This window comes from Falco punctatus (genome assembly GCF_963210335.1).
Source record: "Falco punctatus genome assembly, chromosome: 7".
Lineage (NCBI taxonomy): Eukaryota > Metazoa > Chordata > Aves > Falconiformes > Falconidae > Falco > Falco punctatus.
In genome coordinates, this window is record NC_137587.1 from 66030996 (window position 1) to 66044446 (window position 13451).

The 13451-nt window shown below is 37.1% G+C and overlaps 1 protein-coding gene across 11 annotated transcripts in view; it reads left to right on the forward strand.

The window, feature by feature from the left end:
* MEF2A (myocyte enhancer factor 2A) overlaps positions 1 to 13451 on the forward strand; it is a 93152-nt gene that overhangs the window by 49901 nt on the left and 29800 nt on the right. The window lies entirely within an intron of this gene.

Sequence of the window (13451 nt, forward strand, 5' to 3'; positions counted from 1 at the left end):
TCAGCAGTATACATTTAAAAGAAGGAAGAAGCTTAAAAATGGTTTCAGTGAAGTAAGGAAATGACTTTGTAATCTGCAATCTGCTCATGATGCTGAGAAAATGTAGGCATTATTGGACTTGATTTGCTAAATGATTATGTAAATGTAATTATACTGCATATAACGTTTCAAATAATTTGAGACGGCACACAAATGCCTTTGAGACATTTTAAGGAGGTGATTGAGGAGGATTTATGTATGGTTAAGGACTAAAACCTCACTTTTAGCTTACCTTAAAAAGAGAGAAAATGCATAAAAACTCTAGTGGTCTGGAATATGGTTAATCAGAAACTTGGATATCTAAAAATGTATGTGTGTGTATATACATGCACAGTAGCTTTAATCTATTTTTTTCTAGTAAAGTATGTACTATAAACAGGGCTTCTAAGCAGGTTATGCTTTTTCCCACTCAGGGTTCAGGAAGAAATGGCTTCCTTGAAAAGTTCAAAATGTGGTCAAGGTAGCAGATATTTATTTAGAATATAGTGACAGAAGACACCTGTGTATTTTGTGCTGTGCAGAACAGTTACCAGTCACAGTGGTGTCTGGCTCTGCCTCTTCCCCTTCTCCCTGCCTTTTTTGTTAAAAAATTTGTCAGATGAAGTCTAGCACTTTATCCCCGAAATTGTTTTATTTGAGCTGTTCACTGTTACCATTAATTTTTCCATATCTTGCATTTGGTAATATTGTTCTACTTTAGCATACTCTTGTAATTATTTGGCTGTGCTGCAGTTGCTTTGGGCAAACTGGTGACTAGTGTTGATATGTCTTTTTTTTTTTTTTTATGACAGATTGTTGGGTGACTTGAAGAAAGCTGACACTGCTAGAAAAAAGTTTTTCTTCCTAGTTACTGTCATTTTGTGTTCCTTTATTTCTGATACATGTAAAGAACTGCCAGAAGTAGAATAGACTTTTTTTTTTTCTAAACAGCTTTGTCTTGCCTGCAAATAATATAAAGCTACACTTTCCTTATCTAAACCAGTGATTAAATTTAGTGTTTGACAAGGGTTAAGAATGCTAGATTTCTTCTACCTCTTAAAACAATGCTGATGTTTCAAATTTACCGTGCTATACTGGTATTCTGAATTTTTGAATTCCAGCTTTAGTAGCTAATTAAAGTGCATATATATATATATATATATGCATGCATATGCTTAATTTGAAGTTTGTCTAGAATGCATCTTTTATATACAAAGTTTCAGAAGCCTCTTGCTAATAATGGTTGTGCTTAGCTGTTGTATTACTACTGGTAATTTTATGTAGCTCCAGTTCAGATTGCTCTGTGCCCTATGACAGTTACATTAGTGAGATTATCTTAAAGGTGTGAAATCAAATTTGCTGTAATGTTCTAATTTTTTTAATAAACTAACAGAAAAACCTCATCACTTAACTGATGAATGACAGTTTACTTGGCTGTACATCAGTAGAATCTCAAATCACATCAGATGGCTCTCCAGGAGGCTATGCTGCTGAGAGGACCAGAATCTTAAAACTGTGTCAAAAACTTGTAGAGGGCCTTTGTACAGTACTTGTCTACCAAAAACTCTGCAGAAGCAACCCAGCAATAGGTGACATGGATGTACTTTAGGAGCCAGGATAACTATGTGTTTCATCTAGAAGAGACAGCAAGAGTTGGAGGTGGTCGTAACAGCATGCTTTTCTCTTCAAGAATTCCCCCCCCCCCCCTTATGTTAATCTCTCTTCAGAGGGGAATGAATGATGTAGGTCCAAATATCATTAGTAAAAAGAAAATAGCTGCATCTTTCTAGGCCTCATTACAAGCTGTCAGTGGTTTGACCTGGTTGTCTTAATTAAATGGTTAATTGTCCTGTGAGCTAGATATTTGGCCAGTGTTTTAAATTCTGTTCATGGACGGGAGATCATTTCTTCCCCTCTTTTCCGCCAGCTTCTTAGAGTTACCTGATGAGAAAACATAACTAATATACTAAGCTTTTTCCCTTCTCCTCCTACTTGCCTCCATCAAATGCTGTTAACTTTTTTTTCTGAATTTGACATGAAACCAAACGTAACAATAAATAGGTGTAGCTATTAGTAAGTGAATTGTTACAAGTCATAGTCTGGAAGAAGTAAGTTCTAAGCAGAGCTGGAGTGGTGCTTTTGGGGGCATTTAGGAAGCAATATTTCTGAGCACAGATAACTATTTTCTTTAGAACAGTTTAAAGCATCGCTTGATTCAGTTCCCATCGCTACCTGTGTGTGCAGCTACAGAGTACTCCTAACCAGTAAAGTTCCCAGGGATGTGCTTTAGTTCTTGGAACAGTTCTGAATGTGACAGACATGACTGTTCAGTGTCCTGCCCTGCCAGTCCGTGGTGTAAGCCTGTCATTGTAACCCTGAAGTGTAGGCTACATCTAACCAGCAAGCAGTACTATTGAAAGCTGCTTTCCTCAGTTTCTAGCAGTAACATGGGCTGTCAGTATTTCAGTTTGGATGATGTAAAATTTTCTGTCTCGTTGAACTCCAGACATATTAACGATTAAAGACAGACATAGCTAACAGTGCTAATGAATATAATGAATATTTTGGATTCAAGTTACTTAACTGCTTTTAGTTTGTGTGATTTTTGTGCTTTCCTTTGCAGTGTGCAGTATCTAGATGTAATTAGAATAAATCAAAATATCTGACAGCCTGAAGCAATATGAGCAAAACTTGTTTTCATTGCACCTGTGTAAGTTACTAGGATGAGGTTTGAATAAAGAAAACTTTCGCTTTTGCTCATTTCATTGTAGGAAACTTTGGCCGTTGTGCTTTTGAATGAGGTCTTACAATGTAAAACTGTTATGTGGAATCTGTGTCATTTTTTTAGGTTATGGCTATTGTAAGTATTTCTCATGTGTTTCCTATGAAAACTACCCTTGACTTTGGTTTACATTGCAAATTAGCTGATAGTAGTAGTATATTTACTCCATTTTTCCTCACAAATCTTTATTAAAATATAAATTTTGAACTGTAGAAGCTAGAATATGTCAAACGTTCTAGACATTTGTAAAATAAAGATCCACTTTGAAGTGGAGGAACTATGAGTGTTTTGAGAGGTTCTTCAAGGATCCATCTTGCACTCTGGCTCATGAGGGTTTGTTGGAGTGATTCCTATATCCTATACCTCTTACTTGCCAACCTCTTTAGAAGCAAAGGGCAATTAAGGCTCCATGTTTATATATTTGTCTTTAGTACAGACTTGGGTAACGCATTCCAAAGAATCAAAACTTAATGAAGGAAGCTTTTTTTTCTAATATTGCATATAGCTTGTATTCTTGGTGAATAACACATACTTCTTTGGAGTCTGTTTTTAGTGATAGGTGCTGTCAGTCAACTACATAAAACCAGTGATTCTCCTCTGTTACAAAACCCTGTATTTGTTTCTCAGTGGTGCAAGTGATGTTTTTCCAACTGATTCTGCAGTGTGGTTGGAGAATTTTTTTTATTTTTGAAATACATAGGGCAGACATACAAAGTCCAGTTCTCACACCCACTGCTTGCGAAATGCATGTCAAAGATCCAGTTTTGGATTTAGCTGTTGTGGAGATGTTCTGTTAAGTAGAACTGAAAATCGACTGCAAGAAAATCTGTAACAGCTCACTGCTTGTTAATGCTGGAGTTCATGCAGGCAGTCACACAAAGACATAATTATTTACTCGTATTAACAAGTTCTTCAAGCTGTGCTGGTCTCACATATTCTGAAGCCCTTGTGTTGCTGCAGAATTCGATGCTTTTGAAATTCTGCACTGACAGTTAGAAGAGTGTATTTTTACTTCACAATTTCAAAGCGAGGACCGTGGCATCTGTTAACCAAGAGTGAGTGACTTTACCCAAGCTGTGCATGGAGGAATAGACCCCAGAACAATGTGTCTCCTGGAACTACAGTAAGATGAATAACTGTTCTTTCTGATGATACTCTTGATTTCAGTGGAGAGTTAATGTAACCCAGCTCTTGACTTTCAAGCTTATGGGTTTGGTAGGTTCAACTGTCAGCCCTGCCAATCTTGCAGAAGGGACAGCAGAAGTGCTAGCTTCTTGATCATTGCTGTTCACCAGCCAGTGTTTTAGCATAAACTTAAAAAGGAGGGAGAGTGTAATCTATAGGATGCTTCACTCCTGCTTGCCTTTTGGACCTCAGCATGTTTACATGCTGTGTCTCTGTTGAGCAGGTTTTAAATACTTTGCTTTTGAATAATCTTCTTGTTTGGGCCTTAAACTGATGGTGCTTCAGCAGAAAAGGACTGGGGGAGTCTCTAGCCTCCAAGAAAAAATGGTCTAGATCCTCATAATACTTCCCAGTCATGTAACCAAGATGTGGGTGTGGTGAGATGCTTCTGATCATAAAATGGAGATTGTGGTTTGTTCGTTGCCAGTGTTCTACTGCGAGTAGTGTGGCCCATCTAGGCAGTAACATTCTCAACAGTCATCTGAACAAAAGACTTCATGTTGATCCTTTCACCTGGTATGTTTTGCATAGTAACTGTTTTATCACCTGACTGAAGAAAGCATTTATGGTGATAGTTCTTGTCATACAGACCTATGAATCTCGTAACAGTCATTATAATATCACATCATTCTTGTTCTTCATAATATTTATAAATCAATACCCATATAGCATTAATGTCTTTTTGTGAGTTACCAGTGATAGTTATTAGATCTTGTTAATGTCATATCAGTGATGTAATATTTCATGTGGGAGCTTCTGTAATTCATAGTGTAGCTATGGAATGCTAGTTAACTTAGTTAAATTAACAGTAGTGTGAATATTAATATTTAAATGCTGTTTTACTGGAATTATTTATCTGTGACTTTCAGTAGGAAGTGAATAATATATTTTTAATTAAAACCTCCCAGATTCATTGGGAATATTGTAAAGATTTTTTTTCTAGATCAAAGCTCTTACACGTTGTCCTACTGGAAGCTCTTCTAACTGTAACAAACTAATGCCATTTAAAGCCCTGCTTGTTTTTGCATTAACTTACTGTTCAGTACTTGCTGAGCATAGTGACTTGTTAGAAAGAAAAAAATCAAGCATGCCAGAGCCAGCCTTTGTCCAATGTTGACATGAATTACACATGATAAGACTAAAGCTTACTCATATTTCACTGTCCCTGATTCCCATATAGTCTTTCTCTCTAACTCTCTAGATCCCACCTTTGATTTCCCACCCCCTTTTCAGGTTAGGTAAGGACAGTCTTCAAAGAAGTGCTTTGGCTTTAGAATAACTTGCTCTTAAGTGAGGGTTATGCAAGGAAAAACATATTAAGTGTATTCCTTCAACACCTAACTGAGAAGTTCAGTATTCAAAACATGGGTTGTGACATACTTATTACTGCTTTGTGTCTTGAAGTTCTAGATTCTAATTATTTTAGTTCAGTAAAAATAGTGATGTGTCTGCTTGTACCCTACTTTTTCTTTCTGGAGGGGCTCACTGCTTCCCGTTGTACATACCTCAGCTGGTGTTTCAAGTTATCTTGAATACCAAGACTTTTGAAATAGTTTCTGTTACCCTTTCTAATTTTCAGTCTGTAAGGAGAAATTCAGGATGAGAAATGTCTGAAATAGTGATACTGTATATGCAGGTAGACCAAAAGAAACCCATTCTTTTTATATCATTGAATGGTAATCGGAGTTCAGAAATTTTTTTCTTGCCAAACTATGAGTAGGAGATAATATTTTTACTACAGAAGTTCTAAACGATTATGAAGGATATTATGCAGATGGGTTGCTATGCTTGGAAACTTTTCATGTTCCATATGGCTTATCTGCAGTATACTGTTGCTGAAAGGAGGCATTCAGTTGACTACTGCTGTTGCTGATTTATATTTTTAACTATTGCAAGTATGTGAAGAGATATATATGGGAGGATGTGTATGTACATATGTGTGTTGTCACTTGAGTAAGGATTGAAAAAAGTATTTACGTACCATAAAATATGGTTTTGAACATTTTAACATAGAACTGTTTTGCTTGGTTTTACCATTAAATTTGTTTGTTGCAGACTGCTTTTCCTGAAAGGACTATAAAATATATAATATTTGATGTTAAGGAATAGTTTCTTCTTCTTGAAGATGAACACTGATCTACTTTGTCTTTCGTTTTTAATAAAAAGATTAAGATCAACTTAGACTAGCAATTCAGTACTCTCTCTGGAAAAATCTAGTTGATGGTACTTTCTGTAAAACATGTAAAATGAAAACCTGCTCAGCGATAGAAAATTTAATGAACTAGTAAGTTGTATAGAAAGTAAAACAAAAACCAGTGCATCAAATATCATATTTTGAGAGCTTGACTTAGCTTTCACTGTAGAAACAGTAGTATCAGTGCTCATGGATTAGTAATAATTTTAAGTCTCAAGAAGTTCATTTAGGAATGAGCAATCCAGCTTGTTGGTAGGTCAGCAACTACATTGTAAAGTCTACAGTTTACAGATAGTGTTTCTCTAAAATTGCAAGTAAATTCCCTGCCTATACCTTCTAGTCCGGTGCATTGTGTAATATTCAGGGGGTAAAAAGAGGAGTGGATTTTATAGCCCATAAAACTGTTGTTCTTTAGTAATTGCTTGTGGTTTACCTATTTAAAATAATGTTTCACAGCAAAGATGGTTCAAGCTAGGATTTAAGCTTCATACCATATCATGTCTAAAAACCTTTTGTATGTGTTATTTTATATAAACGAGAGTTTGAATCCTGAGTGCCATCTTTATCATATCTTGGAGGAATTTGACAGCTAGCTTTCATGCAAGCCAGGGATACATGTTAAAATTTGCCAGATACTGGAAGTGCTCCAACATTTGCAACAAGACTGTCTTTTCTTAGAGTGGTATATAACAGGGACACTGATAAAACTTCAGATCATGAACATTTTTCATCTGTAAATGATGAATACCTTTGCCTAAAACTGAACATGGCAGAGCATTACTTGAAGGGCTCTTCCTTTTATTTTATGGGCTAATGCTAGGCAGGCCTGCATTTTTTTTGTTTGTAAAACCCTTTGGCCAAAAAATCTTGTCATTGTAGCAAACTTTTGTTACTGTACTTTGGTTTACTGTAGGGTTTTTGATGTCTAGATATTTTTGCATAATTTCAGTTGCTTACTTTTGAAATACCACTACTAACAGAGCACAAGAATGGAAAATACTATTGAAGTAAGCTAAAAGTAGAGTATGTGAATTTTTCAGATTTGACTTAGTACACATTATTTTGGTTGGGGAGCCTATCAGAAAGATTGGTGAAGTCTTGTTTGTAAGGAGGTTAGCTCTCCAAATTGCTTAGCTCGTGGAAATGTCTGTCATAATCTAATTTGACCTCCTGTGCATTTCAACTGAAGTTTTGAAAGCTGGGCACCACTATGCTTTGGGCTGTTTTGGGATGTATGTATTTGTGGCTATATTTAGAACGTGAAATTCTAACTGATAGCATAGCAAAATATAATTGAAAGTGTGTCAGGGGTACTGAAAGGATTAGTATTAGGGCTAAACTTAAGTAACTTCCTAACTTAAAGGAAAGGAAAACAGCTTCATAATGAAATTTGCAGATGCTTCAGTGGTTGAAGTTGAGAATATTAATAGAGCCTGAGGAAAATTTGTAAACATTACATAGATTAATCCAGTACATCTAACTATGGAAAAAGAAATTGAAGCCTACAGAAATGATATTGATGAGCTTCAGACACAAACCACTGTTACTGAATTGAATTATACGTTTTTTCTTTGGCTGTTCCCTTTTGATGTCTATGCTGCACGTAGGATTCAGTCCTGCTTGTATTTTAGACAGTGCTAAAATTTGTATATCGAGCAGTGCAGAGTCAAGGTCTGACTTTGCAGAACTATGTTGTTACTCTAGAGAAAAGAAAGAGAAATTACGTGCTTCAGAAGCCAAACTGACCTGCAGGAAGCGCAGAAACTATACACAACTTTCAGTGACTAAGAATACTCCTTGGATACTTGAATATGTTTTATATATAATAGTGGAGAAATTACTGTATGTAAAGGATGGTACACCATAGTATTGTTCAGGGTGATGAAAGTGAAGTATATTGTGTTATAAAAGAAGAAAAATCCAGTCTGATTTTGGGCTCAACTTCTTGGCAATAGTATAACAGGAAGCAAATAATAAAGCAGTTGTCATGCTTTCAGCATGACTTTTTGCTATATGTAAAGTCTGTAGTGATCCATGCAGTTCTTGCCAGCTGAACTCTTTTCTCCGCTGTGGGAGGGGAGCTGAACTGCATTAAAGGAATATGCCCTGTTTTCTCTCACTGATGTTTCACGTTGTAAGAATGAAAAAACTGGGTGGGAGTCCGGTGCTGTGACTACTGTATTTGTCCTTTGGTTTGTGACTATCTCAGAAAAAAGGTGTGACTTTTAAAGTAGGATGTGATTATCAGTGGTGGCTGAGGCAATGGTTTGCTGCTGTCAGAAAGGACCAGACCATTCCTTCTGCCTACTTCGTATCTGCCTATGGTGCTCAGCCTATAGATTGGAAAACCATGTTATTCCTGCTACAACTGAAAACAAACCCAGCAAAAATAAGTTAAATAAAGAATGGTCAAGGAGAATTTTCTGTCATTTTAGTGAAAAGAAAAATTACTTATTTCAGGCTGGAGCAAACATCAGAGTTGGCGTAGGGATGGTCTCTAGGATCCTGCACTTTCTGTGGCAGTAAGTTGTTACTGTCAGTCAGCTTGTCAAACTGCTCCCACAGAGATTTCAGCCGTTCCCTTAAAGCATGGAGAAATAACCTTAAAGCACGGATCTCTCTAATCATCTACAGAGATGGAATGTGAGACTGATCCTGAAGGCTGTGGGTACCACTAAATAGCTCGTGGTTATCCTGGGATCTCTATTTTAGGAGTTTGTTTTCTTTGTTCCTGAACACTGATAGGAAAGGCACTGTTGCAGCCTGGGCTAATGCTACTGGCTTTTGCATTTTATTGGTGTGACTGCAACTTCACAATCTTTTGCCTCAGTGATCTTATTGCTGTTCCCATCGCAGATGACCATGTGATGCTTAGTCCTGTCCTGCACAGAGCTGTGTGAGTGCTTGGCAGCTGTGTTTGTGGGTGAGGAGCCTTTGGAATTTGATGCAAGTGGCACTAGAGTCCTCTCAGGCTCCGCTATTGCGTGGCAGCTCTCTCCAGCATCAGGAACAGTTTAATTGGTTATCCTTTTGATAACCATGCTGTACGTGCCTACTGGAGAAACAGTAATATTTGGCAGTACTGGTGCAGCCTTTCCATTACTTCAAGCCTGAGGAATACTTACTTTCTAAAAAAATGTGATTTCATAAAGTGTATTTACTCCAAATTTGGGCTGCTTCACAGCTTTTCTGTGCTCTGACTGCAACAGCAGAAACAGCAGAACTAGACACAGGTTTTAAGTCAAAGGTTTGTTTTTCCAAGGGAAATAACTTTTCATTTCAATCTTAGTCAAATTTTGGAAATGTTTTTCCTGGTGATTTGGGGTGAAACACCCAACAAAAATCCTGTTTGGCCGGCTCCAATAGTAAGTGCAAAAAATAGAGCTGTTAACATGATACATAGTAGCATTGATAGCAACAACCATTTCCTTTTTGTGTAATATTACAAGAAACCTAACACTGAAAATGTTATAAATGAACTGACACTTTTTTTGCACTGCATAATACTTTATGTATGAGATCATCCTACTTTTTTTGTTTTAAGGCAGAAAAATATTATTTCCTGAGGTGGCGATGAATATAATCAAGGTCTCTATGGTTTTGCCAAAGCTGGCAAGGAGCTCAGATCACTAATATCAGAAGTCTTGGCTTTTTAACCACACTCACTCAATCAGAGCACAAAACATGCTGATTGTGCTGTTTTAACCATTAGCAACATGTCCTTTCAGAGTTGGATATAAACCCCAGGATCTTTCATGGGGAGGAGGACAGTTGGGGGTTGTCACTTAACTTCATCTCTGGTAGCAGTAATCTGTGTTTATTAGTTCAGAGTTTCTGGTTTCCAGAACTGCTGCTGACCGGTCGATTGAGCCAGTTTAAGTTTTTGTGTGAGAGAAGCTGTGTGCAGCTGGGCTGGAAGGAGCCGTGGAGAAGGTGGTGACTTGATTTCATGCTGTGGAGACTCAGCAGGCTTAAAGCTCCTGCATTTCATGTTTCTCCGTTGGATTTTGTGGAAGGAAGCTTATGCTAAGATAATTACACTGTGGTGGTTGAATATCATCTTTGTTTCCTTATGGATCATACAATAAATAACTTTATTGTATTTTTGTACTCTTTGGTATCTGTATTATTGGTTTCAGTAAAATTTATGCTGAACTGTAGCGAGAAGCTAATTTTTTTGTTATTTTCCAAGAAGCCCTTTTTCTGTTTCTTAGATGCTTCCTGCCAACGCATGATTCTTTTCTTAAATTAGCAAAATGCAGTGCAATTCAAAAAGTAGTTTGCAGATGTGTGGGCGAGTTCAGAAAAATACTGGGGCTCTTTCACCATGTGCTTGAATTTAATACTTAAACCTGTCATAGTTAGTCCAGCTGTTTTCTAAACTCTGCCATTTAATTTTTTAAAAATAAAAAAATATTTATCTAATAGTTTTAATATTTGCATATTTCAGTTTTACACCATGGAACAAAAGCAGTTTAAAACTTCTGGGTCGTTCTGCAATATCAAGATGACCACAGCTGTCTGAAACACTTGTAATAGTAACTTTGTGTATCACAGAACTATATTGTTGTGTTTGCTTCATTCTTTTTAAAAAAAAAAAATCATACCTATCTAGGTTCCTCATTTTTTTTCCTTTGCATTATTTTCTGACAAAAATCAGTACTTTTCCCTCATCGGTGAGTTAATGCAGTCTTAATATCGAAGTGATACAATCTCAGTTACTGAAGGCACAATACAGTGCGTTGGCAAACATATTGGAACAATTTCCAGTGATTTTGGCCAAGTCTTAGAGGAAGTGGAAAGTAATACAGTTTAACTCAAAAGGCTGCACATTTCCTTAAATGATCTGGCTTTTTTTTTCTGTTAACGCTCCCCCCCCGCAACCCCCACTCCAGTCTTCAGAGTTAATAAAATTGCAGTCTCCGTGATATCTTGGAAATAGCTCAAAGTGGCGAGTTATTAATCAGAGAAATAACAAATTTTAGTTATAGAGAATGTTGAAGGCGGAGTCAGCACTTGTTTATGGAGTCTGGCTTTCCTGCATCCCCACAGAGTGATTCCCAGCAGTCATGGCCTTCCTTGTTTTCCCGTGAGCAAGGGCCTGTTATCATGTCTTGCTCGGTAGCCTGTGAGAAAGCTGAGGCTGGGCTGTTTCGCGTAGGCTTCGCCTGGCCGTGTGAACAGATTACAGCATTCCCTTGTTAGTACGAGCCATGGAGCAGAAATGTTTTACTATTATGTTACTGGGCAATGATAAAGTTGGCAGTCTTTTTATGGTTAGGTCCTCAAAGTGACAGTTCATGTTTTAGTGATAAGGAGACAGAGCTTTGGATATCAGACCCAGACTTATTATCTGTAACAGTGAACCGTGGCTTAAATCCTTCCACAATGACAGGAACCCCATCTGGAGTGAAGGTTTCCAGAATCTGAAACAGGAGATACTGAGGCATTTTCCTTCCTCATGAGTCAAAGCAGAGTTAACCCCATTGTTAGCAAAACCAAACAAAAAATACCAGTTGCCAAGAGGAAGGATGCATTTTTGTTTAACTAAATCTCTTCCTTTATATTAGAACTTTGGAGTCTAATTTTCAGAGAGATCCGGGAGGATGAATCGGCAGCATTATGCTTAAAAGCTTTCATTTGATCGTTTTAGAATGTTGAAAGGAGGAGCGCTAATGAAACTCTCACGCTGCAATAAAAATTGCTCTAATGTGTTTATCAAAGGAGGTGAACTAGGCAGTATGTGTATTTCTTGCAAGATATTTCTTTATAGTATCTAAATGCAGCGTCTAATTGCGTCTTGGGCACTGCGCGTGCTTGTTGACACTGGGCACCATATAAAGACATATTTGGATTCTATTTCCAGTATTCCGTGGGTTGCAGGGGTTAAGTGTAATCCAGATTATACAGTGTTAACATTTTTCCTACTGATATCAAAGTGTAGAAGACTGGCAGGCTGACTTGTTGGGAAGGGCTGGGAGAGGGATAACAGGCTCCGACCTTGAGAGGCCGAACAGCCGGCCCTTGTATGGCCAAGTCCATATACGTGTCCAGCTGATTGGTTCGAGGAGCAGGATCAGTGCCGTGACAGGTGTTAGAGGGAGCTACACCTGTTTTCCCCATATGCTGATTTAGTGATTACATTTTTGTGGGAGTTCCAGATACTGTGTGGGATCCACGGAGCAAGCCAAGAAACTTGAGAAGGAATTATAGCTTATGGTGATCTGTGATATTGAAGAATTTCAGATGGCGTAATTGAATTTGCAAAGTACTGCTTTAAAACTGAAGTAGAAGCAGGCAGTATTTTTCATGTATATGAATAGTGGGAAAGTCTTGTGTACTTTTTATTGTGCTGAAAATTAGTAGACAGCGCTTTAAGAAAAAATGCCGAATACTATAAACTAAAATGTTTGGGTTTTTTAATCAGAAATTCAGTGTGTTATGGAAATGTAGTTTCTGTAGAACAAATGAAATTTCTTGATGGTGCAGAAAAGTCATCTTGCAGATTTCAAATCTCTAGGGGTTTTAGTGTAAAAATTATAGAATGTAGATAATTCCTCACAAAAAAACCAAAACACACAGCCCCTCTCATGCCTGTATAGTCCTGCTGCTGCCTTATGTACTGCTAATGTGTACCTGTTTAAAAATTTATATTGCTTTCGTTTTGAAACTTTTGAAACACTGAAGATTTTTCCATGGGTAATATTTTTAATCTTGTTCTGTTATAAATGAGAACTTGCAAAGAAAGATTTTGGATTGCGTAACAGGATGAAAAAGGGAAACCAACAAGGAATACAAATATCCTTTTAAATTTGGTCCTGAGACCTGCAGTTTCATATCCTGTCTTTCAGTAGCTTATGGGTAATGCCTAGGTTGTAGACAAGGTTGAGGTTTTTTTTCCAGGGGATGTTGATGTGAGTTCTCTATCAGAAAACAGGAACTCCAATAAAGCAGTTGCCTCAAGTTAGTCTGAAGGAGTCTGAAAAAAACTTACATTTAGCAAACTAAGGCATTTTAGAGAGGGATTATGTAATTCCTTTTTATACATTTTTGCAGTTCTTGTTATCATACAGGATGACAGAAGCGCAGGAAAATCCTGCCTTTACAAACTACTGAGACCGTGTTACATATATTAATGTACTGCAGTTATTGGATTTGATCTAAAATTTTAGCTACTGTGTTTCTCAGAGTTTAACTATGTTCTTTAAAACCTGAACATTATTGGATCTTTAATAAATTGATTTTTTAAATTGGCCTTTAATTACCAGTGAT